Below are 27546 nucleotides of genomic sequence, written 5' to 3'. Positions count from 1 at the left end.
GGTGTATCACTTTTGCACCATCTGTATATCTACTAGTTTTCCCTGCAGAACTGTTCTTCAGCTCCAAGATCTTCTCTTGGGGAGAAGAACAGCTCTGAAGATCACGTGATGTAATATGCAGTTCATAAGGGCATCAGTAACAATACTTTATGCTTCTCTAGAGTCTTTCATCCAAGGATCTCAGCACACTTAATATAAGAATACTTGGCATTTAGTATGTGTAGCTCCTTTGATCTGAGGATCACAAGTGCTTCACTCTGGGGAAAACTGAGACATGGGGAGGTGAAGTGACTTGCTCAAGGTTTCACAGCAATTCACTGGCCCTTGGGAATGGACATCAGAGTCAGAAATAGATGTTACAAATCAGTAGTGGACTCAGGAATAAAAGCCAGAGCTGAGGATAGAAGTCTTGACTTCTAGTCCTCTGCTCTAAGCCTCACAGCATCCTGGTGAAGTTGGTTTATATTATCCACATTTTACAAGTGGGAGAACTCTGGGGCTCAGAGAGGGAAAATGACTTTCCCAAGATCACACAGTAAGTGTGATCCCAGTCTCTTGACTCCTAAGCGTGTACTTTTGCTATGAGCCTAGGTTCCTACTCTCATTAAGTCAACATCGACATTTGCTGGTTTTAATTGACCGTTTGGTCTCTCTCTTAGCACATGTCAATGTGGGTGGGTAAGATTCCTGAGGTAAACAGGTGGGAGAATTTGCAGAGCATTGGTGTATCACCTGTGCTGAGGAAAAAGTTGTATATTTTGAGTGGCTTTCAGCTGAACATCAGTGATGCGACCTTTCTGGCTGATGGGCTTACAGGGTTAGTGGAGAGCGTTTTGAACTATAGAAATAGCTGGAGTCGGTGACTGCCCACTGGAGGAGTATGGAATATCCTGAAATTAAGGGGCAGCGCACCAAAGAGTTGTCTATTTAGCGGAAGAAAGCTAGCTTGTGGTCCTAGAGATTCAGGCAATTTGATGTGTGAGAGAGGAGGTATAGAAGGGATATGAGGAAGTAGGGATAGGGGGCTCCCTTAGCTGCTTCAGCTCTAGCGGTGCCCAAACTTAGTGAGCTCACCAGTATTAAACCCTCCACCCCTTTGCTGTTTGTGACCATTGGGAGTTAGAGAGACTTGATAGCTGCAAGCTGCACTGGACCCTTGAGGTGCACTTTGCACAGCTCTGCTGCACACACATGCCAGGAGCAGGGCAGTAGACAGGAAAATTCTCAATTGCACTATTATTTGAGATGTGGCTGGGGGGTGGAAGGGGCGTGCAGCTTGCGCAACTAGGATGGTAGGCATCACATGGAAATGATGAGTGGGGAGATGCAGGATATGTACAAAGACATAAATGACCTTGACTGGGCTTGTGACGAGGCTATTGTGAATGAAATGCTCTGCACAGAAAACTGAGAGGAAGGTAACAGAGAATCCTTTATGGATGGCGTGTGTTCTAGATGCCTAATGAAAGGGAAGATGAGGGCAAATTGTTGCTAGGGGAAATGGGGACAGATGGTTGAAACAAATGACTTGGGGACTCTTGGGTACTTAAACAACCCAGAGATCTATCGGGAAAAATAGGCAGTGAAGCAAATGCCCTCAATAAGTTTTTCACATTTTCATGGAGGATAATTTCCTGTCACAAATGGTAGCAGAATCTGACAGTCCTGCAACCATACTACCTTGGGCTATGCTGGCATCAGATCTCCGAAGCAATGCAGGGTTGAGCCTGGTCGGATGGGAGACCTTGAAAGAAAACCCAGACTGCTGCAAGAAGAGGTGTTGGGGATTAAGTAGGAGTCCCTCTGTGCTCTGATTCAGGAGAAAATAATTGCTCTGTGGCATGGTAAGATACAGGCCTCGTCTACGCTTAAATATCACACCCCTAACTGACACAGTTATGCTGACAAAAGCCCTACCTATATAAGCAAAAAAGTCCTTTTGCTGATATTGCTTATTTGGGGGAACTGGTATAAGCTACACCAGCTATTAATAGATTAATAGATTCCAAGGCTGGAAGGGACCTGTGATCATCTAGTCTGACCTCCTATACTATACCTATACTATAAGGTTAAAAGTATACAAAAATATATACTATGAGGTAAAAGTATACAAAAGTACACAGCGTTTCTCAAACTGGGGGTCCTCACCCAAAAGGGGGTTGAAAGCCTATTGTAGGGAGGTCATGGTATTGCTACCCTTACTCCTGCATTGCCTGCAGGGTTAGGAGGCCGGAGGGTGGTGGCTGTTGGCTGAGCGCCCACCAGCCGAAGTGAGTGTGGCAATACCATATCATGCCACCCTTACTTCTGCCCAGCCGCTGGCAGCAGCGCTGCCTTCAGATCTGGGCAGCGGGAGAGCAACGGCTGTTGGCCTGGCAGCCAGCTCTGAAGGCAGCACCACCACCAGCAGCAGCACAGAGGCAAGGGTGGCATGGTCTAAACACATCCGTGAAATTTGCTATTTATGCTGTGACCAACCCGTGAAAAATGTGTGATTTCTCCACGATTTAAGGAGATCCCTAGTTCTAAGGGAAGACCTCTCCCACCCCATCCCCCCGCTGCTCTGTGTAGATCTAGGGGGCTTCTGAGCATACCTACTGTATCAGGCCCCGCACACAAGTCGAGTGGATGTGAATCATAGAATATCAGGGTTGGAAGGGACCTCAGGAGGTCATCTAGTCCAATCCCCTGCTCAAACCAGGACCAATTCCCAACTAAATCATCCTAGCCAGGGCTTTGTCAAGCCTGACCTTAAAAACCTCTAAGGAAGGAGATTCCACCACCTCCCTAGGTAACCCATTCCAATGCTTCACCACCCTCCTAATGAAAAAGTTTTTCCTAATATCCAACCTAAACCTCCTCCACTGCAACTTGAGACCATTGCTCCTTGTTCTGTCATCTGGTACCACTGAGATCCATCCTCTTTGGAACCCCCTTTCAGGTAGTTGAAAGCAGCTATCAAATCCCCCCTCATTCTTCTCTTCTGCAGACTAAACAATCCCAGTCCCTTCAGCCTCTCCTCATAAGTCATGTGCTCCAGCCCCCTAATCATTTTTGTTGCCCTCCGCTGGACTCTTTCCAATTTGTCCACATCCTTCTTGTAGTGTGGGGCCCAAAACTGGACACAGTACTCCAGATGAGGCCTCACCAATGTCGAATAGAGGGGAATGATCACGTCCCTTGATCTGCTGGCAATGCCCCTACTTATACAGCCCAAAATGCTGTTAGCCTTCTTGGCAACAAGGGCACACTGTTGACTTATATCCAGCTTCTCGTCCACTGTAACCCCTAGGTCCTTTTCTGCAGAACTGCTGCCTAGCCATTAGATCCCTAGTCTGTAGCAGTACATGGGATTCTTCCGTCCTAAGTGCAGAACTCCGCACTTGTCCTTGTTGAACCTTATCAGGTTTCTTTTGGCCCAATCCTCTAATTTGTCTAGGTCCCTCTGTTGTATCCTATCCCTACCCTCCAGCGTATCTACCACTCCTCCCAGTTTAGTGTCATCTGCAAACTTGCTGAGGGTGCAATCCATGCCATCCTCCAGATCATTAATGAAGAAATGAACAAAACCGGCCCCAGAACCGACCCTTGGGGCACTCCACTTGATACCGGCTGCCAACTAGACATGGAGCCATTGATCACTACCCATTGAGCCTGACGATCTAGCCAGCTTTCTATCCAACTTATAGTCCATTCATCCAGCCCATACTGGTTACCTTCCCCTGGTTCATGGCTCATTAGCAGAGATAGGCACCTATCTCCAAGAGAGGGGAGGGGCTTAACACATACCCTCTCATAAGCATCTCCCATTGGCTAGTTTAGGTGACCCCCCCACCCCCCGGGTCTGCTGGCTTTTGGTATGGCAATCTAAGATGCTGACTATGTCTCCACATTCATTGTATAGAAAGTCTAGGTGCCTAACTCAGCTGTTGTGAATCACAGTGTTGTTCTTGTGATTTTCTAGGCCCCTAAAAGTTAGGCCTTTGTGAAGCTTTGTCATGGTCTAATCCTGTCTTTGCCACTAACTGTGTGTGTCGTCTCTATATAATGGGGATGAGAATACTTACCTCATGGGTGTGTTTGGAGGGCTCATTGGTTATTTTACATAATGCTTTGAAAAATGTAAACTCTATGTAAAGGCTAAATATTTATTATGTTGGGGGCGTTTGCTGCGCTAGGTGTCCCCTTTTGTTTAAGGTGCAAAGTCCTGACCGCTCATTGTCATCAAAGATCCTGTAGCACTTTTCTGGGAGTAGAACTGTTAACCCTGATGATCTGGCCAGGGAGAGGGAGGGAGCTTTAGCTATAAACTAAATCTTGTCCTTTTTTTGGGGTGGGGGTGGAGCATAAGGAACTAAAGCACTGTTTCAGACATGTTAGCCTGCATCTTAAGAATCATGAAAAGGGCATTTCGATCCTATAAGCTAATTTGATTGAGCTAACACAATTGAAAAACACTATTTTTTACCAGTCAAGATGGTGCCTTTCTTCCCATACAAAGCTCAAAGGTCATAGAGCTTTTGTTCGTGTTCTCCTTCACAGCTGCATTACACATGTATTTGCTGCTGCTGCTGATTTCCTGTCAGAAGTCCAATCTGCATGAACTGGACCAGACTGAGTTTAAGGATCTTTTCGGGTCTGTTGGCATAATCTGTGAAAGTATGTTTCTTATGCACTGTGCTCAGCTTTTTTTTTTTTTTTTTTTTTTTTAAATACAAAAAGAATTTTAAAAAACCACTCTAACCTTAATGGGGCAGAATTCAGGCCTGGCTTATGCAGGTGCAACTGGACTGACTTCAGTGCTGTTGCACCTGCTTGCATCAAGTTGGAACTCAATCCAATGTAAGGGGTGATGGAATGCAGCCATATTTACAGGTGTTTGAGTGTCAGATTACCAGAAGTATGTCAACTCTGCTGCACTCTTAGCCATGGCATTGGCAGCTAAAGCTCCTTGGGGCAGGATAGTGAAGAACTAAAAATAAATGCTCTTGCTCGCTTGTGGTTAATCTACATTTTAAATTTAATAGAAAGAACAGGTAGAGGTTAACTATACAGGGTAGGAATAGTGCTACTGAACTGTTCGAGATAGTATCAGAGGGGTAGCCATGTTAGTCTTGCATCTGAAGAAGTGAGGTTCTTACCCACGAAAGCTTATGCTCTCAATACTTCTGTTAGTCTTAAAGGTGTCACAGGACCCTATGTTTCTTTGTTTGAGATAGGGTATTCCTAATCTGGTCAGCACTTTTTCTTTAGAGATAAAACTAAGATGAAATTGTAGAAAAGGCAGTTTGATTTAAGAAATGCACTCCCAACTTGGAATTTAAATAGATGAACATAGATAAACAAGCTAGGAGAGGGGTTCTGAAGAGCTCTTCCAGCAGGTGGGGTAAGGACATAGATTCATCACATTATCCTAAACTGTTGCAGAGACAGCTGCATTTCAGTGATGGGTAATATGCAATTTTTAGTGTATTTTAGAATAAACAAATACATGTTAGGGGACTAGTCGCCAGATGCACGAGAAACAAAATCTTTTAAAGGGCTGTAATGTCTTTTACTTTCACTTATAAGTAGCAGTTTTAGCTCTATTTTAAAAAGAATGTGCTTGCATTTTTGATTTCTTACTATCTTCTGCAGAACAAAGACTGCATGAAAGGAAGGGTGGCCTTGTAGGTGAAGGAGTTTATTTGGGACTCTGGCAGTCTGGGTTTAAATTCTGATTCTTCCACAGATTTCAAATGTGACTTTATGCAAATCACTCAGTCTCTCTCTACCTCCATTTCTTACCTGTAATATGGGGATAATCATACTTATTTCACAGGGCTAAATTGCGTGGAGAAATTCATTCCTGTTTGTGAATGCTTGAATACTGTAGTGATGGGAGCCATGTAAGTACCTAGATAGATAAATAGATGCAAATTAAACCACCCACAGGTCTAGTTAACAGCATGCTCAAAACATTAGTTAGCAGGCATCTCATTGTAGCATCTCCTTTGCAAAGTCTCAGTATGCCCAGGTGTCGGTGCCAAGCAAGCTGTAAGGTACCAGATCATGCTGTGTGTATCTTTTGATGCTATTCTAAGGATCAAGTGTCTTATAATCAGTTATATCAGGGATTCATACAGCAACAAAGGAAATTATGTGTTTGGGGCTGGACAGCAGGAATGATTCTCATTTAGAGATTATTAACGCAGTCTGAAATTCTACATTGCACCTTTTCTTTTCTTTTTTTTTCATATCTTTCATCAACATTTTGGCATTGTTGCTACCACCTCCAGCTGTTTTTAGAGGTGATCATGTAAAGTGACTCTGATTAGGAAATATTTAGAGTTGTATAACTGAGGAGACGTTTTACTCGATTTCTAACTATTTACAATATGAATAGGATCAGACTGGCTCACATTTGGTTGACGTTAAGAGAAACCTCTGAACGTAATTTAACAATGAGCAAAAAGAAGCCTGTCAGGAGAACACTTCAAAAGCTTCAGAAAATGCAGGAAGCCTTTGCATCACTTTAATGTTCCGTGAAGCAGAGCTGGTGAGATGAATTTCTTTGCTAATAGCCACAAAGAAGTTTGTTAGAAGACCCAGCACTTTTAATTTTTAGAATAATTGTGTCTCTCCATGCATTCTTATCACAAAAAATACAGTGGTGTATGCAAATGCAAGTTCAAAAACAGCATTGACAATGGACATACTGGGATACCACAGATTACAGATTGTTATCAAAAATGGGTGGGTGTCTGACGTTAGGGCCCTTAGTATATATTTTGGTTCCTAAATAAGTTGCCTGATTTTCAAAGGTGCTGAGAGCCCAGAATTCCCGTTGACTTCAGTGGAAGCTATTGGGTGCTGACTACTTGTGGATTTAGGAGCCTAAAGTCAAGCACCTTTTTGAAAATCTTGGCCCCTCCTCCCAATAAATAAATGAATGGACCCCCCGAACAAATCTGTGAGTTCCTCGACATGTTAAAACAGTTCAAAAGGGCTAAAACGGAAATTAGTCCAATTTCTTTAGCACATTTATATCAGGGTCATCATCTGCTTAGTGAATTGATACCCAGGTGGATATGTAACTGACGTAAAACGGAAATTAGTCCAGTTTCTTTAGCTCATTTATATCAGGGTCATCTTCTGCTTAGTGAATTGATACCCAGGTGGATATGTAACTGACGTACATATCATTCATCGAGTTCATCATCTTTACTGTGGCTAACATGTCCCTCACTTTAATACTTTTAGTCAAGAAGGATCATGTCATTTGGTTGCACTGGCAAACCAAGTTGCACACTGAAGATGGTGTAATAAATGACAGCATATGGGCTTTTAAAAAAGTTAATTCTTCCTATATTTTCCATCTCATATTTTTACATGGCACTCAGTATTTTCTGTTTGTGACATCTCAAACTCAGTGCTAGGGGAGTACTTACTTTTTTCAAGAAGGAACATTAACACAATTCAGCACAAACAAATAGCTGAGCTATGGTTTCTGGCATTATCAGCTAGATTCGTGCTCTTTGAATGAAGTGAAATGTGCTTCTTGCAGAGTCTTGAGAGAGGAGTTTCCATTTTTTCTTGGTTTCATAAACTAGGGGTAATATTAATAAACCTTTTCCCTTGCTTAAGACTCCTATGTATTTCTGCTCTTCTCTATATCAGTAAGGAGTCTGTCAATTAATACAGAGAATTCAAATGAATCACATTTGGTTCTAAAATTACAGCCCTTGTTAAGATTGAATATTAGCATAAATACTATATCAAAACATTTGAGGCAGCTATTAAGCACTTTAGGAGGAGAAAAATGTCTATTGCAAAGAAGCTGGTATTTCTTAAGAAATGAAAGCTTGGCGCAGAGTGATGTCAGTTATATGGCTGAGACTTTTACATGCAGCCTTAATTATACAAGCCCTTATCAGTTCTATATAGAAGACAGTCAGTCAGTGGGTAGAGTAATATAGCAAGTCCTCTGACAGATATGACTGTATTAAATTGCATGCCGTGATGGCATTCTGCCAGCCAAATGGGACTGTTAAAATGAAAGAGTAGGATTATTTTAAAATGTTAAATCCATCCTTCTAAACCCATTACTGCTTCATCTCCCCAGGTTTGTAGTTTGATAGTGTGGCTTTTGAAGTTACAGAAGGCGGGCTTTGGATCCCAGAACAGCAGTGGCAATATTGCTCTTATGTTTTAGACCATGACATTCTCTTGATATCTTGTGCATGCTTGTTAATGAGATTGTTGCATTGTCAGCCTTTATGGTGACATTAAATTGCCACTGATGCCTAATAGGAAAATTTTGGAAGACATCCTGTTTATGGACAATTCTGTTGATTTGCTGTGTTTTCTGTGCCAATATACTACTTACTCTCTTTTCAATACTTGACGTCTTTGCATGAAAAGGCACCTCTTGCTTAGGAATTCCATCTGCTTCTGTCCATTAGACAGATAACATAATCCTTTGTTTGTGACATCACAATTAGTTGCTGTAGAGAAGATTGTGATATCTTAAAGAGAATTATGACTTCAGATGGAGAATTAAGGGATGGCAGCAGCCATCATTAGTTAAGTTTGCAACTCCGTTTCCATTATGAAATTGATTTTGCATCCTTTCCTAACTCAACAAAAAGTGGAGTATGGGCCTCAAAAGTAACATGTGAAGCCTTTGGCTGAAATTGAAATTTTCTATCAAGTTTGAATCAAATTGGATGAGGAGTTCTTGATTTATGTCACCTTAAAAAATAGGTGAAGGATAATTAAGACTCTCTTCCAACCCTAATCTTCTATGATTCTATGATTCCTGGGTTGAGTTCTATTCCTGATGCTGCCACAGACTTTCTGTGTGGCATTGTAGGCATCATTTAATCTCTCTCTCTCTCTCTCACTCTCACGCTCACTTCCCTATCTGTAAAATCAGGAAAATAGTATTTTTTTTGTCTGTCCTTCTTATCTATCTAGATTGTAAATCTTTGGGGGCAGCAATTGTTTCTTGCCAAGCACAGTGGACTCCGAGTCTTGATTGGGACCTCTGTGGCTACTGTGTAATACAATTAAAAAAAGATTGGGCTACTGTGTAATACAATTTAGAAAAAAAAGTCATTCAGCAAAGTCCAGGAAAATCTCCTTGTGGTTTCGTAGCAAACTAAAATTAAAAAATTATCAGACAGGAGAGAGAGAGAAAATAATTTACTGGTACATCTGGTGAAGATCGATTGCCAAGGAACAAAGATTAGTTTTCAGAGTTTAATTTTAAAAGTTATTAACATCTTTAAATAAATAGGTTCTTAAAAATATCAGATTGGGAAATTGGTAGCCATAATGCTGACTTTGGTTGTTAATTGTCCCTATGGCTAATTGCCAGTACAATGTTGATCTGAGGATTTTTATCCTTCAGTTACTCAACCTTAATGTTACCGTAACAAAGTTTTTAGACTCAGAATAGGCAGTAGAAGATGGTAATCTCCTATTTTTCATATAGTTGGCCTTAGTCATTTAAAAATTAAAAAACAAGTTAAAATGAGTGCGGTGTAAGGAATGCATGGAGAAATGATCTGTAGACAGAGTTGTTTCAAAATAGACCATTTTTGGTGGAGAAAGGAGTGATTCATCTGTGAATAAGCAAAGGGATCCATGTTTTTAAGTCTGACTTTATTCAAAAAGAAATAACATTAGAAGAAAATAATTGAAAGAGGAAACTCAGTGGCAACTCTTGTTTTACTCATTAGTTCAGTTATGCCATTGGGTGCCCAAACTTGTTTTGAAGATGCTTGCCTCCACCCCCACTGCATTGGTGACTGGGTGACCCATTAATCCTCCACCCACCATGTGTGTCCCCTCTTGCTATGTGCAGATACAGTTGTCACCATCTCTGCTTTTATCTCAGCACAGTTTCTCTCTCCTCTACATTTTCATCTTAGTTTTTCCTGTCCCCACCTTTCCCTTCCTGAGCTCCGAACCTTCCCTGGCCTGGCCCCACAGCCACCTCAGGAGGCCATGTTGGGAAGTGCTAAACTTAATGTAATTGTGGTACCTACTTTAGAGGGGAGCTGAGGTTCAATAAATTCTTTGACAGTAGATCATAATTACATGTAGCTTCTGAATTCAAGCAGGCGTTGAACCCAATAATATAGAAAATACAGACCCAAATTTTACAATCTTGTTACAATGGCTGTCTCTACAATGCACAGTATCTCAGAGATTTTTCCCTTGTTAGCCATTATTTATTTAAAAAGCCAACTCAAAGCCTGTGTTCTCCTTTAAAAATAGAAACAAAACATTGGGTGTTGGAGACCATCATTGTTTTGGAGCCCATTGTCCGCCTGTCCGTTTAGCCACAGAGCTCTTCATCTAGCTCAGGCCGAACTTACTGACTCTCCAAGCGGCATATGACAATCTTCAGAAGTTCCAGAGCTGAGGTGCGCCTGCTGGGGTTCAGAGCTTCTGCATCTGCCGGGGCTTGGGGCTTCAGCCGCGCTCCTGCTAAAGCCCCAAGCCCTGGTAGGTGTGCCCCATGGGGCTGTAGTCCCGAGACCCCCCTCCCTACTGGGCAGAAGCCCCTACCTCACCATCCCGCGGTAAGGCAGAGGTCCTGAGCGCCCTCCCCACCTCCCAGCCTGGTAGGTGGGGAAGGGGTGTGTGTGTGGTGGGCTCCATGAGCCGCACTTTAACTGTAAAAGAGCCACAGACAGCTCGCAAGCCACAGTTTGGCCACCCCTGATCTAGCTCCTCATCTTGACTCCCAAAATATCATTAAGGGTTACCCTCTTCTATCCCTTTCTTACCAGAACCAGCCCCTGCTCCCCATGGACCTGATATACTGTATGTACGTCTTCTGCTGACTTCAGCAGTTAAGGGCCACAATCCTGCCAGCCCTGGTGTAGAGGAATCCTACTTGATCTGGCAGACTGCTTCCCTCCCAGTTCGAAAGGACATTGTATTACTGTATCGTAACATGCTTTAAAACTGTGTTTTATTCACTGTCTATTTATAAAGTGCCTTTCACCCACTGACATTTCTACCGAACGTTTGGAAGCTCTCAAAGCCATTTCCGTATAGAATCTCCCTCTCGGTGGAACACGTTGCTTAGATGCTTTTCGCTTGAGCTTCTGTAAAGAGAGGAGCTGACTCATGTATTTCTGCAAGGCTCTTAAGGAGAGATTTTCAAAGGCCCAAATGAGAGTGAGAGTTCATAGTGCTTCCGTTTGACCTTCTGTATGACATTGGAGCAAGTCATTTAAACTCTTTGACTCAGTTTCCCAATCTTTATCGTAGGAATAGTAGTACCTACTTCTATGGGATGTTGAGACTTGTTTGTTAAGCACTTTGAAATCCTCTGATTAAAGGTACTATGTAACTGCCAAATTGATGATGATAAAGTGACTGCTGTTTGTACACTGCCTGGTGTGTGTGTGTATGAAAGCAAAATTCAGAAGGCTTAACTTTTAAATGGTTAAGAACTGATAAAGCAGAGCCAGGAAATTAGATTCAGAATCACTTGTGGTTTATAAAGGCTATGTGCCCATGTCCTAAGCTGTGTTCATCCCTGCATTTTTCATTACTGCAATATGTGTTACCTTTATTTTTTTAAAGTTATATATGGTAATGCTGATGGAGAGGTGGTTTTTTCAAGGGAGAGGGGAGAAGGCGAGCTATTAGGTGAAGGCAGATGAAATTGTACATTATTAATTACTGGGCCTTAAAACTCTTGGAAGTGTTCCTTACAGTTCATGGTGATTTTAAATTAGGAACCATCTCAAATTGCTTATTGGCGTCAATGTGTTCCTTTCGTTTCAGGATCTGACATGTCTCCAAGATTCTCTCTTGGTCTCTGTTCTCAGAGCTGTAAACGCCAAGCCTGAATAATTATTTCTTGAAGCTCATATCCACAAAACTGAGTCATTTTAATGCCTTTCTGCTGCAAAAATATTCTTCCTAAAATATAGTGACCAGAATAGCACACATATATTCCAAGTGTGGGTCTACTAATGCCTTTTAGAGTACCTCAATAAGTTCTGCTAATTTTTTTCTCAGCATAGACACTTCAAGACCTTATTTAACTGTTTCTGCTACTGGCAAAAACTTTGATATTTCAGTTTATTATGGATGGTCATGATTAGCCTGTTTATGGGCAACATATGTCTATGTGCCTTAACACACTTGCTTAAATTCTGCCCTTCATGCTTGTATTAATATATCTGCTAGGAGTCTCTAGTTTTTTTTCTTTAGTAAGATACTATATGAGGCTGTAGGAACTTGTTTTCTAATAAATTAAGTCTTTCGTAGGAAAAATCACTTTGATGAAGTAATGGAAAAAATATTATCAGTTGTAAAATCACGGACTCACCATTATTAATTAAATACAAACTAGTAGAGAAGAAAAAATTGATGTTTTTATAGCAGTGCTATCAATTTGGACAAGAACGTGTGTGGCATAGCTTATGCTTATTCCAACCCATTTTATTTAGCATGTAATTTTCACTGCATGTTATGTCTGCAGTCATCTACTTGGAATGGCAATATTAACTGACACATTTTGTGGCATATATTATATTTAATTTATATATTTGATTTGTTGGCTTGCTCTCTTGTTCTGAAGCATCATTGGGGATATGGGAGAAGAGTCATGGTCTGCTTGTTAAATTTGATCCGTGACCTTGTGAAAATCGCTTAATTCTCGGTGTCTGTTTCCTCATCAGTAAAATAGAAAGTGATATCTCAAAGGAGTGTCAGGAGTCGTAGGCCCTGATTCAGCAAAGCTTGTAAGTTCTCACTGACGTCAGTGGGACTTAAACATGTACTTAAAGTTAAGCATGTGATTTACGTGCTTTACTGTACTTGGCAGTCTTATTTATTTAGGGTTATATCATATCTCTGAGGCACAGCCATTGAAAGGGGCCATGTGGAGCTGCCTTACCTCAGTACAACTATAGGAGACAGTATGCTTCCCGGACCTCATTATGCAGGAGCATCACACTGGCTACTACACCCCTTTGTGGGGGGAGGGTGCAGTTTACTTCTCCCATTCCGCATCCCCACTCCATGGTCTGGGGTAGAGGAGAGAAGGAACACCGACTACAATTCTGCCTGTTCCTGATGTGGGCAACTCAAGAAGAGAATGGCTCCTTGAACCCTCTCTTGCCCCACAAATGCACACTTGCATAAGTGACCAGAAAGAATCTGGCCCTCAGTGTTTGTACAGCACTTCGAGATCCTTGGGTGGTAGCAACAATAGAAGTACAAAGTGACAGTACTATTTAGTGCCTGTGAAACCTTTTAATAAAGGTGAAACCTTTCCCTGCTGTAGGTAGTTTAGTAGTGTTGTTTGCATTGTTATTTGCCTGTACAGCTGGCCACGTGGTGAGTGACAGATTGTATTGTCTTCCCTTCAGAAAATCTTCCTATTAATTTCAGCTTTTCAGATTTTTTTTTAAAAGAACAATTACTGCAAAAGAAATATAAATTTCAAGATGAAGCTAAATAGACTCTACACTGTACATAGAAGCTGTAAAATAAGCAATATTTGTTTAATATCATCATCCTTATACATCTAGAATCAAAATGCCAGTGAGTAGCACCATGTGGCAGGTGTATTTCACTCTTTACCTCCCATCTCACCATAAAGTAGGAATGAGTGACCTGATCCTAAAAGTGACAACCAACTACGAAGCATGATTTAGGTCCAATGCAGTCTGTTCTGCTACGGTTCAGGGAATGGAGATGAACTAATCTACCCTGTGAAATCCCTTTCAAACTAAAGGATTTTTGGATTCAACCTTTGTAGAAGTAATCTGCATTCAGAGGAAGGCAGATGTGTAATTACTTATCTGTTTTTAAAAGGAGGAGTAAATATTCACTTAAAATCCAATTACTAATTTTTGTCGAGGTAATGACACCCAGAGTTAATATGCAGTATATCCTTGGGTGTTACAGAAATCTCAGTCTACCCAACGACACAATAGTTCTACACTTCACCTATAGTTCTTTTGGTATCTGTTTGCTACAGTATATGAGAATATGCATGGATCCTACAAATAAGGCCAATTCTTGCAAACCTTTCCTCACCCAAGGACTTTTGACCCACTTAAGTAGTCCCATTGAAGCCAGTCAGGCTGTTAGCATGAGTGAGGATTTGCAGGATTGGGGTGCTCAGTTTTAGTCTTTGGAGTATGCACATATTTTTTCCTTTGGAGAAATTCTCTTTCAAATATCACTGAATGGCGTTTTTGAATTATTTGGGAATTTGGAGGCTTCCGTACCGAATGCATATTTTCTAACTACTCTATTGGTCTCACTCTTGAATATTTTTTTTTCCTGGTAAGGCTCATACATACATTACATGTGACTGGCCAGTGCCAGAGGCAGGCTATTCAACTTGATGGCCCAATGGTCTAATATGTTATGACAAATCCTGTGTACAATATATTTCAACATGAAGGTACGGGTGTATGGGTTACACTGTATGTCATCCAGACACCTGATGCAAAAGTGATTGTATTCTCCATGAACAGTTGCCTAATAACATTGCACAATTTAAACTGAAATTAGATTAATTCAATATTTAGAAAAGAGTAAAGAGAAGTCAAGAATCAGTGGAATACAGCAATGAATTCTTCATCACCTGTATGTTTATTTCATACTGCAAAATACTTAGGTTGGGTATTATGATATGGGATGTGATTTGTTATGTGGTATGTTTATTATTTAATTTCATGGGGTCTGTGCTTTTGTTAGGTGCTGTGTTCATTTTCTTTATAATGGCAAAAGTAAATAAGTAAAAACCTTGAAAGTCCCAAGATGAGTGCACAAATTGAATTTGTATTGGAAAAAAACATTTTAGTCTGATTTATTTAAGATGTATGGATATGATCTAAATAAAAAGTTACATTTATTTAAAAAAAAAAAAAAGATTAAACCAGTAGGTCTCTGCTACTCTTACTTAGTATTTCTGAGCACCGTATACTTCATTCTGATTGATCTTTCTCCTAAAATCATAACTGGATGGTAACATGCCCAGCACAAAGCAAGAATCCCTATAGGCTTTGTACAGCCAAATCAATGTTTTTTGGAGATGGTAGCTGAAAGCTTTCTAGAAAGTGGATCTTGAATTAGTGTAGGGTTTTATTTTGTTATGATTTATTTTTCCTCTACATCCTTTTGATTCTGAGAGTTAGAAGAAATGGGGGTAGAATGGTTCTCCTTAGTTTTCCCCAATTGCTTGGCATGAAAGTGGATTCCATCCAGCTGCTGTTAGTTCAGACAGCCAGCTGTTGCAGTTGTGCTGAAAAGTATAACCACTTCCATCTGCAACTAATTCCACCGTTTTGAATTTTGCAAACAACCTTTTTAATTGTGTTTATGAAGTATAAACGTGTTCACTGCAAATTGGAATTCCAAAGCTGAGAAAAGTAGTTGTCCATAAAAAGAGCTAATTCCATTGAACCTCGTGTTCCTTTTTATATCTTTCACTCAATTCTCATATTGGACTTTTTGTTTGGTTGCGTTTTTTAACAACTTTTGGCATCTTAGACTGCTGACGGTAAAGACCGCAGAGACCGAAATCGATCTAATTGATTTATATACCAGTTTAGTTTTGATATTTGTGACAGGCATTGCATAACTGATGCACAACAATTTGCAGTAGTTTTTTAGGGACTTTAATTCATTTTTCCCATGGGTTATGGAAATTTTGGTTCAGCAGTTTTTGTAATCAACTATTTTTAATGCAGTATATAGAGAATATTTCAGATTATCACAAGGTAGACTGTCTTCTTGTGTTAATTTACCACCCTCCTCAAAAAAATTAATAGAGAAATACTAAAGTAAAAAAAAATTCTGTCCCTTCAAGAGTGGCTTCTATTGGGTATTTGCATATTCAATTAAAATATTGAGTTTCCTACATAGTAATACAGTGGACTGTGGTGAAAGATATTTAAATTAGATTTTACACTGAGAAAATCAAATAGAAACTATATTTCTGTTTAAATTATTTGTATGATTAGAATTATATTATGAGCTCTCTGTGGCACAGAACTGGAGTAAAACTTTCAAAAGCACCTAAGTCCAATTTTCAAAAGAGATTTAGGTGCTTCGGGGGTCTAAGCCTCATTGATTTTCATTGAGACTTAAGCGCCTAAGCACCTAAGTCACTTTTAAAAGTGGGACATAGGTATCTAAGTCACTTAGGAGCTTTTAAAAATGTCATCCCTTTTCTTTTCAGTTGTACTGGTTAGTATAGCACACTTGTGGGTCCTGTGAAAGTAATTAACATCATACACTATAACCCAAATTTGACTGTAAACTATTAATATAAAAGGTATCCTTAGTTTCTATGACAAAGTGAGTTTAAGATGATGTTGGAGAAATAAATATTGCTTTTCTGGTTATTCTTAGATAGCCTTTATATATTTTTAAAAATGGCAGGCCTATTCGGTTATTCTTTTAAAATTATACATTAGAATTTGTAAATATAAACATTTTTAATGCTGTTAGTGAATAGAGTATCTTGTATGCTTCTCTTTTCCATTAAAATGATGATTTCTGGACTTTATTAAGATGAGCTGTTTCATAATTTAAAACCACAAACCACTTGAAGGTATGGTAACCGAGAGAACTTTCCAGACTCTGCACAGATGGACAGAAGGTTCTGACCAATGGAAAGACATAGTGACCAAGATTAAAAGTGAAAATAAATGATACATAATTAAATAGTTCAGTTAGGTATGACTGACTTCGCTGTTTTTACAAATGTCTGATTTGGAATGACTTCATTCATTTAGGATCATAGCAAAGTTGTGGGAGTGGGTGGGTGAGGTTCTGCAACGTGCATGAGGTCAGACTAGATGATCACAATGGTCCCTTCTGGCCTTAAAGTCTGTGAGTAAAGTATAGAAATTTAAGACAAAACAAGACCAATAATATCCAGCCTAGTATTAGATGGATAAAACGAGAGAAAATAATTCTTGTCATTCAGTGCATTGTTAGAATCCCACTTGAGGGTAGGCATTTAGATGGCAGTGATACCTTTATGGACCTCTCTGCTCTACAGGTACCGCTGGCGTGACACCTTTGTCTAACTCCATTACAGCAAACATGGCCAAAATGTGTCCACGGAGCCGTGTTCTTCACAACATAACCATGTGTCTGTTGTACCAAATCGGTTCAGTACTTCTTGAAAGGAGCAATAGATCTATAATGAGGTGCTTCTACCACTGCTTTAGACATTCTTTCTGATGCCTCTCCTAAGGATAACATCCCTTTGCAGCCAGTGCAGAACCATCTATTTCCTGATATTATCTGGAGTCTGGTCATTTTAGGTGTTTATCCCATTGCCCAGACTTTAATGATCACCTATTTGCATAGAAAAGAGGGCTGTGACTTTGGCATAGTAGAGTATGTACGTAAAATTTCACTACATGAAATATAGCGTTGTGTGTATCTGTACATGTGTATACATGAGTATGTGTATAAACATAGATCATATTACACACAAAAAACTCCGCACATGGCTATAATTGAAAACTGCAGTTATGCCCGTCTGCATTTTCCTGCTGGCAAGCCAGTAGGCTGTAATAGCAAATCCCTGCTGCAATGACTCTGCACTTCTCGGTGATATCTTGAGTGTGTAATGTCATGGTTGGGTATGCACCTAAACATCTGAGAGCAGAATCAACAAGCCAACGTTTATTAGGAAGCCCCTGGGTCCCTGTCCCTTGTAGCATGTCCTTGTGATTCACATCACAGGAGGATGGTGGGGACAGGTTGATTTTATATTTTTTGTCTCTTTCACTGCTCACCATGAATGAACTGTGAGGCATATTTTATAATCAAATTTAACACTACAATTGGCATTTCTGAAGCCCCAGTTCTCGGAGGCAGCTGTTATACTTAAAAAAAAAAATTGTCTTACTCTTTGACACTGACAGTGTGGGAAACACTAAAGCCATTGTCCGTCCAGCTGTGAGAATAGTTTAACAAAGTCATTAATGTTGACAGCTCCAGTGCTTGGGGGCCCGCTAGCGAGGGCTCTCAAGACAAGTGTGATGCAGGCTGTGTTAGATCAGTGGTACCATGACCCTAGTGGGAAACGGCAGGTTTCGAAGCAGTGCTTCGCTGAGTGTTCTGCAGCACTCCCTGACAGACCCCAACTGATTGTTGAATGGGGATCGTATGAGAGGCCTGCTTCCAGATCCATAGATGAGGCAGAAAGAGAGTTGAGGCTTCTGGATCAGCTGGTATCCCTTTTGCACGTGGCAGTGCAGCTCAAAGGCCAGTAAAATACCAACACTAACTTTAAGGCCATCAGGAATGACCTGTGGGATGTGAAAGAGAATTCTGTGGTGAAGGTGAAAGGAAGAGCTTGTATGGGATGTTTGTAGGGAACCTGAAAGCTGTTCATGTTCCTATTCAGTTAGCAGTGGCTGCCATGTTGAGATGAGGGAGCTCTTAGGGTAAGGGAGAGGAGAATGGTTCTAGACAGAATCTTCTTCCAGCACCTCTGCCATGGTCTCTCCCCCGTAGACGGTGCATGGTATGGGGAGATGAAGAGCTGCATGCTGGCTGTCAAAAAGAAGTATGCAGTAAAGACTTGGTGCTAGGTGGAGGGAGTAACGTCAAAACCAACCTAGGGCGGAGGTACTCCGAGGGGGTCTTTGCAAGATCAAAAAGATCCCAGTGCTGCTGGGGCTTTTGTAGCCCTCTGTTCACACTGTGGTCTGAGGCCTTGACTGCTTGGGTAGTATTTACCGAGTGTACCATCCATTCAAACCACCATTGCCGGTAATGCAATTGCAAGGGAAAATAAATGTCTATAAATGCCTTATCTGCTTCCTCCCTCTGCATTGTGGCAGCACACAGTCAGTCACCCTTAACCCACCTCTGCTTGTTAGTTGTGGTTTAGAATGTCTCCAGCAATAATAGTTCACAGCTTCCTCTAGTAGCTTGTTCCTTTGTTGAAATGTTCTTAATGTTTCCTTACTCTTAGTTAAAAAGAAATTCCTAATATTATTTACCTTAGAGAGACAAGGCAGGTGAGGTGATATCTTTTATTGGACCAACTTCTGTCAGCGAGAGAGACAACCTTTTGATTTACACAGCGCTCTTCTTCAGGTCTGAGCCTGGTCTGAGCTTTTGTGGCTCGAAAGCTTCTCTCTCTCATTAACAGAAGTTGGTCCAATAACAAGTATTACCTCATGCAGAACCTTGTCTCTCTAATACCCTGGGACCAACATGGCTACAACTACATACTGTATATAATATCTAACTAAACATTTTCCCTGCTGCAGCTTTAAACCCATCAGATTTCTTGTTTTGTTGACATTGACTAACAGGAAAATTGGCTTTCTGTCCACTTTCTAGCATTTCTGTATGAATTTTAGGCATAAGTTTTCTCCAGGCTCAACAGGCACCATTCTCTTATCCTTTCCTTCATTGTCTTAATTTCTCGTTGTGTTGCTTGTATTAATGCAACCCTATATGGCATTTTATCTTTTTCATGGTAAGGAGGTACTGTTGACTCCGTTTAAAAATATATAGGTTTTGTAGGAAGAAGACAAAAATATACATAAATATAAACACAATTTCTTATTACAAGAGCATCTGGTAAATTCCATTATTAAAGACAGAGTTAGTATGCAAAATATCCAAATTAAAAGAAAAACAAAAGCAGCTAGATAGGAACGAGAATGTGGCAAAAAGTGAGGTAGAAAATCATACAATGAGCAGGATTATGTTTAGTTGTTCTTTTGTATGTTTTCTTACTTTAAAAGAAATGAGCAATGAAATGATGGCCAATTTTTTTCAAACCTGGGTGCCTAATAAAGAAATTAATGAAAAGTCGTCTGCTTTTCAAATGTGCCGAGCCCCTGCAGCTCTCATTGATTTTAAACTTCTGAGAAAGAAGACACTTTAGATGCCTAAATATGGATTTAGGAACCTAACTTGAGGCCCTCAGGTTTGCATATGTTGGCCATAAATTTTAATGTCATTGCCACCTGATAGCTTTTAGTCATTGTTTTAAAAAAGTTGATGAAGATATATATCCTCAAATGCTAAAAACTTGTGATTTCTAAGATAGACTATCCCTCCTAAGCAACTGTACATTATTCACTGAGATTGCTTTACCAGACTGCCATTTTCCATTTTTGGCAGATTATTATCTTGGCATCCAAATTCAATATTCAATTTATCATCCAGTAGAACTCACCAGATCCTTCCATGCTTAGCCAGTTAACCACCTTTCTCTATTTGTGCATTAGAAAGGAATAATCAATGTGAATTGCTTCCCATTTGTCTTTATTGAATTTCAGTTTAATTCATTTCAATACACTCCTCCAATATGTCATTTTTATTACTAGCTTAAATGTTATGTGTAAGCCACTTGGCAGTATCCGCCTTCTAAAGCTATATTTTTATGAACTATCTGTAATTCCCCTCCCCCCAAATGATGTGGGGGGAGCAGGGGGAAAAGGGATAATAAAACCCTGTCATTTTTTGAAAGAACAGTATTTCTACTCTGAGATTTATTTCAGTGGGTGCACACTGCTCTCCTCTGAGAGAGCTGTCTTATCCTTTCTGAGGCATTATTTTTCTGATTGTTTGTTTCTCTCTCTCTCTCTCACTCACACACACACAGTTTAGCAGTTAGAAAGAAATTCATTTTGAATTTTGAAAAGTTAGTAACTCAGACTATAGAATCGTCAGTCTGCAGTGTGCACTGTGTTGGCACACAACAGTATATTTGGATCATGACATTTTAAAATATGCGTTCCAACAGAGCATTATTCCTCAGTCTGATCAGCTTAGCCTTTTCATAGTTTCAGTGGGTATAATTTATGTATATTTAACTTCAATTATTAATGAACTACGTCTAGCCTTTCAATATGAGAGGCAAGACCCAAGACACAGTGAGGAATGCTTGTTCAGCATGCATTTGCCTGTGGTGTGGAACAGGTTTCATTTTGACGGAATTTTACCTCTGGCCTTATACAGGTTGCACTGAGGAGAGAGACTCAAAGCTTCCAGTGTCCATTGCTCTGGTTTATGTCACCCACTTAATTTAGAACAGAATTCTGCCAACCTGCGTAGGGCCTTGTGTGAAAATAGAGGTGATACTCCTCACTCAGCTTGGCGGCTGCTTTGATATATTGGCTACAGCAGGCGGGTGATCACGTGACCCTGACATAGAAATGTCCAGTTTCTCAGAAAAGATCCCTGCTTATTTCAGTAGCAGCAGCAGAGAGTTCGATTATGGTGTCAGCAATTGACACTGAGAAGCTTTACTGCATGAAAAGATCAAGGAGCAAACTAGAATACACTTTAATAGGGATCAACACTGCTGGAAATAGTTGCTCCTTATTTTATTTTTCTTAACTGTAGATCTTACTTAAAAGAACTGGTAGTGATGGCACGCCTAGTTTAGAAACAAAGATAATTACATTTAACTAATTTAGCGCAGTGTCCTACATAGGCCATTAGGTAGATCTGAAGGCCAAATTCTAATTGCTGATGAGTGATTGGGAGCATATGCCATTGGGAGATAAATGATCCATGCTCCATTGTGAAAGGGCACATCTACAGTGTATCTTTGTGTGGTACTGTACTTTCCATTTCAGGCGTATCCTTACCAGCATGGAAAAGGGCTGATAAAATGATCTACATTCTACGGAGGAGAGCTATGATGTTACTTTCTATATTCTGCTGACATTTCAGTGACACTATACAGGTTTTCTCCATGTTCTTTTAACCATACAGCAAAGAATATTTACGGGCATGGAAAACCTCTCACATGAAGACAAACTGAAACGTTTGGGATTGTGCACCTTGGAAAGGAGATGAATAAGGGGGAACACGAGAAAAGAATGCAGAATAATGAAGGGTTTAGAGAAGATGGATCCGGAGCTTCTTTTCTCCCTGTCTCGTAGTGCGAGGGCGTATGCAGTTGAACTGAAAGGCGGGAAGTTCTCAACATACTTCTTCCACACAATGCCTAATTTGACTGTGGAACTCATTGCCACATTATGTGGTTGAGGACAAGACCTTAGTAAGATTCATAGAGGGACTGGACATTTATATGAAAAACAACAATATCTAGAATTATAATTTTTAATGGTTAAAAATATTGGAAGGGAGATAAAACCTCATGCTTCAGAGTTTAAACCAACCTTGAGGGAGTTAGTTCTAACTTTGATCAGGGCAGATTATGCTACCGTGCTACTGTGGGGCTCTTGCATCTTCCTCAGAAGCATCTAGGGCCAGCCTCTGTCAGAGACAGGACACAGGACTAAATTTAGGTCTGATCCAGTGCTGTACTTCCTATGTTCTGTTCTCACTACAGAAATGCACCTGAGAAAAGGATAGCATGTTAAGGTCTCAGTTGTACCATCAAGCCACAGCCCCGGGTAAGGTGTGGTGCTGAGCCACATTGCCGCAGGAGAAAATCCAAGAGGGATTGATTGCTCTCAAGAAGCACAATCAGTTTGCCCCTGCATCCCCAGGGATTAGGTGAAGTATACATGGTGCTCCGCCCTATAACCTCATACCTTCCCACCCCCCTTTTGTAATCTCAAGACCGGAACACCTGGTTGAAAAGGGACCCTTCCCAGCCCGATGAAAATGAGCGAGTGAGTAAGCGTGGGGGACAGCGAGCAATGGAGGGAGGGGGGATGGAGTCAGCACAGTGGGGCCTCGGAGAAAGGGCGGGATAAGGGTGTTCAGTTTTGTGCAATTAGAAAGTTGGCAACCCTAGTCTTGAGCCCTTAAGGGTGCTAGGAGGGTGCGCTGCTCCAAGCACTGGGACTGTGATCATGCCTGGCCCTTGTACTCAAGGCACTAGCCGGGATCAAGCACAATCTGGGCTTAACCCATGTCCTTAACCCATCTCACAAGTAGCTACTCTGCAATTAGAGCAACATATGCATAGTTAACACAGCAGTAGTTTAATGACTTTGCTGTCATGTAACTTCTGGGGGGTGAAGGTTGGAACAGATTCTCCCACCAACCATGAAGTAGTGCTTTCCCAGTGTGACATACGCACCCCAGCATGTTACAAAATAGTCCTGTGCAAATATTCTGACATAATGTACATTAAACTATATCCGCATTTCCCAAAGGGTTTTTTGAGAGAGCATTAGGGGATGTCATTTTAATTCCTTTGTGAGAGAATGTGGCCCAGGAGAGTTCCCTTACTTAACTGTAATAAAACTGCAATAGCTAGGAGGGTCTCTCTCTCTATCTCTCTCTCTCTCTCTCAATTAGCTTTTTCTCTATCTTCCCTCAGTTATTTTTCATTTTTAATATTGTTACTGAAAAGGTTCAGTTCTTTTAACAATAAGCATCAGATAATTACAGTCAACCAAGTTTATTAACCCATGAGTGTTAGTCAAAGATCAATCAGCGCAAATGCAGAAAAATAAAGATTAAATACTTCACCACTCCATCAGTCTGGGGATACAACCAGCATCATGGACTGTTGTGGAAATATAATTAACTGCTGAGGTGTATATAGACCTTTAGGCTCTTAGCATGGGCACAAAACTCCTCAAAATTAGGTTGCATCATTCTTACCCTAATATTTTCATTCCCTTTCTAGCCAAGGTGGTTGGAAATTTGTACCTAGTTTCTAGCAACTATTATATCAATGGCTTATTATTTTCACAACCCTGAGCAAAATGCTCCTTTATCTCTGTGTGCCCCAAGAACAAAAGCTTATACAAGGCTCTTAGTATATTTCAGTACAGAGGATGCTGGGAAAATTGTTCACTTTAGCATAAATATGGATTGTCTTAAAATATATAATGTTGGTTAAATAATTTTGGTAACAGTATGTTGTATTCTTCTTTTCCTACTTCTACTCATTCTTTTCTGCCCTGTTTATCCTTGATTGTCTCTGGCTTTATTTTTGGCCTTATTTGGGTGTTTGCATTCACTTTGCTCCATGACTTGAGAATTGGTTGGTAGAAAGGGTGCAATTTACTGGAAAATGGATACAATTTTCAAAAGCATCTAAATCCCATTTTCAAGAGTGTCTCAAGCCTTGGAAGCCTAAGTCCCATTGACTTTCAGTGAGGCTCAAGACTCTAAGAGCCTAAATACTTTTGAAATGGGACGTAGGGTCCTAAATCACTTAGATGTTTTTGAAAATGTTATCCAATGAAAATATAGAGAAAAGTGTCTCTTAAATCTCGGTGTTAGGACTAATCCTATTAGGTGTCGTCACAAGTGATTGAGAAATAGAACTAACAGCATACTGTAAAATATGCAGAGGATACATAATTAAGAAGAATGCTAAACACATTATAGGATATACTCTGATTACAAGAAGATTTAGGTACATCAGAGGAGTGGGCAATTGACCATTTTATAAAACTAAGAATGCACTTCAGGTAATCCCAAATAACGACACTTTTCAATTGTCTCACTGAAGCCTTTAGTCTGATAATTTCTCAAAGGTCTATGGGAATCGGGTACAGTCCCATACCATGTGTTTTATTATTGAGTATCCCATCTCCTAGAACTGGAAGGGACTTGAAAGGTCATCGAGTCCAGCCCCCTGCCTTCACTAGCAGGACCAAGTACTGATTTTACCCCAGATCCCTAAGTGGCCCCCTCAGGGATTGAACTCATGTGTAAGGTATAGTGAGAGCAGCAGTGACTGTTAGAGTTAAATGTCACTTACAAAGGAAAAACAATTGTTTTGTCTTTTTTTTTGCTGCTTATAATATAAAAAGGTTGGGATTTCATACCCCTGTTTTCCTCCTCCCTCCCCAAATAAAATGTTGCTTGTTTTTTACTTTCACAATATCAGTATCGACTCTAGTGTTCCCGGATGTTGCTAGAGCTCCCGTGATGACCCAGAGAATGTTCTTAGCCCTCCATTGAATGAGGGAAGGGTGCTGAACTTTAAGCAAAGGTGACTTTCCTTCTGACTGTTTATAAGGCATTTCAGTTAAACAGGCATTAACACAAACATTCCACATTGACACAGACTCTTCCCTTCTAAATTGCTGAAGGTTTTGCTTTCTTGATAATTTGTAATGTCAGTTCTACTAATTCTCCAGTCATTCATAGAATCTGCCAGGAAAAAGAGGATAGGTCAGATCTCAATTTTTAATAAATTGGTTGGTGGTGTGGTTGGTTTTTATTTATTGTTTGTCTGATGGTGGGTTTTTTTTTAACAGAAACATCACAATTCACTGTGTCTATTGGAAAAATCTGTTTTTCCCCTCCCCTTTATATGTTAATTTCAGGGTTACAATATATTGTTTCCATTGTAACCCTCTGAAACTTCTACACTTCCGGTGAAAATGTGTCATGCTTTATCTTTTCCTAATGATAACCTTGAAGGAAAAGTCTGCACATATACAGTTCAGCCATCTTTGAGCATGAGGAGAGTGAATAAAATACTTTCCCCATTATAAAACACATTTTCATACCCATTATAGAACAAGCCTGATCGTTAAAATAATGAGGTTTGAAAGTTGTCTTGAAAATAGCTTTCTGGTAGTTGTGGTACTTGGTTTTGCTCAAGATGTAATATCCTTTGAACTGACTGAGTTGCACTTGTTTAAAAATCATATACTGAGCATGCTTTGTCTAAGTGTGCATCTAAGAAACAATAGCTGGGACAGCAGTGTTAAGTGCGCACAGGCGTGCCTAAAATTTATTAGCCTTTAAAATGGCTGACATCGACAACAGTAGGAGTGAACCTGTTTAAACTATGATGGTTCTCCAGTGTAACACCGACAGACCCCAGTCATCAGCGGGTGGGATTGAATCTGGTACCTCAGTGCATGGCCTCCACTGCATGAGCTAAAAGCCACATGACCCTTAGCTAAGACTATAGAGCAGACTCCTTAATCTCTAAATGGTCTTGGTGTCATTAGAGGGGACAGAGCACCACACCCAGGATGTGTGTGGGTTACACTAGCACCTCCCAGCTTGCCTACTACAGCAGCACTCCAACAGACCTCCTGAACTGTGCAGAAGGGAGCCCCAATCCAGTGCATTATAGGAGCCACTCTGGTGTTTAGGAGAGAGCCTTGGTCCCAAGGAATTTAGGCGTCGAGAACATCAATATATTTTAAGTTTTTTTTTTTTCCCCCACAGTAACATAAAGCGCAAAACAGTAATAAACAGATGTAGCAGCTTGTTTGCCCTTCTACTATTTAAAGACTTAAAGAATAAAAGTATCCACTTACTACTTAGTTGTAGATTTTTCTTTAATCTGATCTCATTATGCAGACGTATATTGTCCATTATCCATTCATCTCTTGGCCAGATGGTGTCTCCAGAGCATTCACTTGAAGAGGGCCATCTGGCCGAGACTGTGGTAGTATATGTCTATGTAATGAGATAAGATTAAGGAAAAATAAATACTGCGACAAAGGTGATGTTATTCTTTGAGATCTGAAACACAGGGTTAAGGGAACAACTGAATGGCTTGTGGGATTGTGAGACAAAGCATCTCACACTTTACAGTGGGTCAGTTTCTAATCCAGCCCAGGTAGTTACTCTCCAAAAGATGTTGCCAGCTAATGTCTTTCTGTCCTATGTATAATGATTTGGTGGGGACAGAGTCCAATGCCCAGGGAAAAGTAAGAGCTTGGCTGCATTGCTTTTCATTGTACAGCACAGTTAAGCAGGGTCAAGCCTGGTTAGTATGTGGATGGGAGACCTCAAAGGAAAACTCAGGCACTGCAGGAAGCAATAGTGATGATTCAGTAAGTAGCTAGTTTTCCTTTTAGTACTGAGTCAATGCAGCAGTATGTTGTTGAGCTGCTGGAGGGACTCTTTTTATGATGAGCTTTAAAACCAAAGCCCTGACCATGTCTGATGATTAAACAGCCAGGACACTCATTACCTGGAACAAATTCCTGTTTGGCCTTATTTTCAGAGGGGCTTAATACCTGCAGCTCCCATTGACCTTAATTGAAGTTCTGGGTGCTCAGTACTTCTGAAAATTGAGCCATCTTATCTGAATACTTGCTTCCCACACTTTCAGTTGGATATGGAAGTCATTGTTTCCCCTACGAAACTGTTGTATTGTACTGCTAGGCACTGTTTAACAACTGTGGTTTTTTCACCCCAGAGGCAGCTGCAATTTAGAGGTAAGTGCAGTTATTCCTATTTTTATGACTAATCAAGTACTTTTAACCTTCAGGATGAAAGACTGTAAGCTCTTCAGAGTAAGAGTGATGTCTGCCTCTTAGTATTGTCTAGCACCACAAGGCCTTAGTTCTCATTGGGGCCTGACCATAATGCCAATATTAAGTAAGATATGTGAAGGCTGTATTCTGCGCACTACTGACCAATTGATAAACTGCTTTAGCCCTAAATATAAAACATAGCTGAACACTTTAGAAATCTACTGTCAATTATTTCACACTTGCCCCAAAAGGAAACAGCCAGTTAGCTACTAGCTTGCTAATGTTACTCTTAGTTCTACTCCCTACTAACCTACTGAACAGCTACCCACCGATAATTGCCACTGTAGTCTCTCATTTGACTTTGTTCTTGCCATTTTTTAAAGTAGAATGATGAGTAGGCTTTCAA

General features: G+C 40.4%; 1 protein-coding gene and 1 long non-coding RNA gene across 6 annotated transcripts in view; one reads left to right on the top strand and one right to left on the bottom strand.

The window, feature by feature from the left end:
• Positions 1-27546, top strand: part of TSPAN9 (tetraspanin 9) — a 271211-nt gene that overhangs the window by 174842 nt on the left and 68823 nt on the right. The window lies entirely within an intron of this gene.
• Positions 1-27546, bottom strand: part of LOC128843109 (uncharacterized) — a 74145-nt gene that overhangs the window by 37842 nt on the left and 8757 nt on the right. Inside the window, exon 2 of the long non-coding RNA XR_008446184.1 lies at positions 26193-26334. This is a non-coding gene — a long non-coding RNA (uncharacterized LOC128843109). The remainder of the gene's footprint in view (positions 1-26192; positions 26335-27546) is intronic.

This window comes from Malaclemys terrapin, chromosome 1 (assembly GCF_027887155.1).
Source record: "Malaclemys terrapin pileata isolate rMalTer1 chromosome 1, rMalTer1.hap1, whole genome shotgun sequence".
Lineage (NCBI taxonomy): Eukaryota > Metazoa > Chordata > Testudines > Emydidae > Malaclemys > Malaclemys terrapin.
Note: the sequence above shows the minus strand (reverse complement) of the source record. Positions and strands in the feature narration are given on the sequence as shown.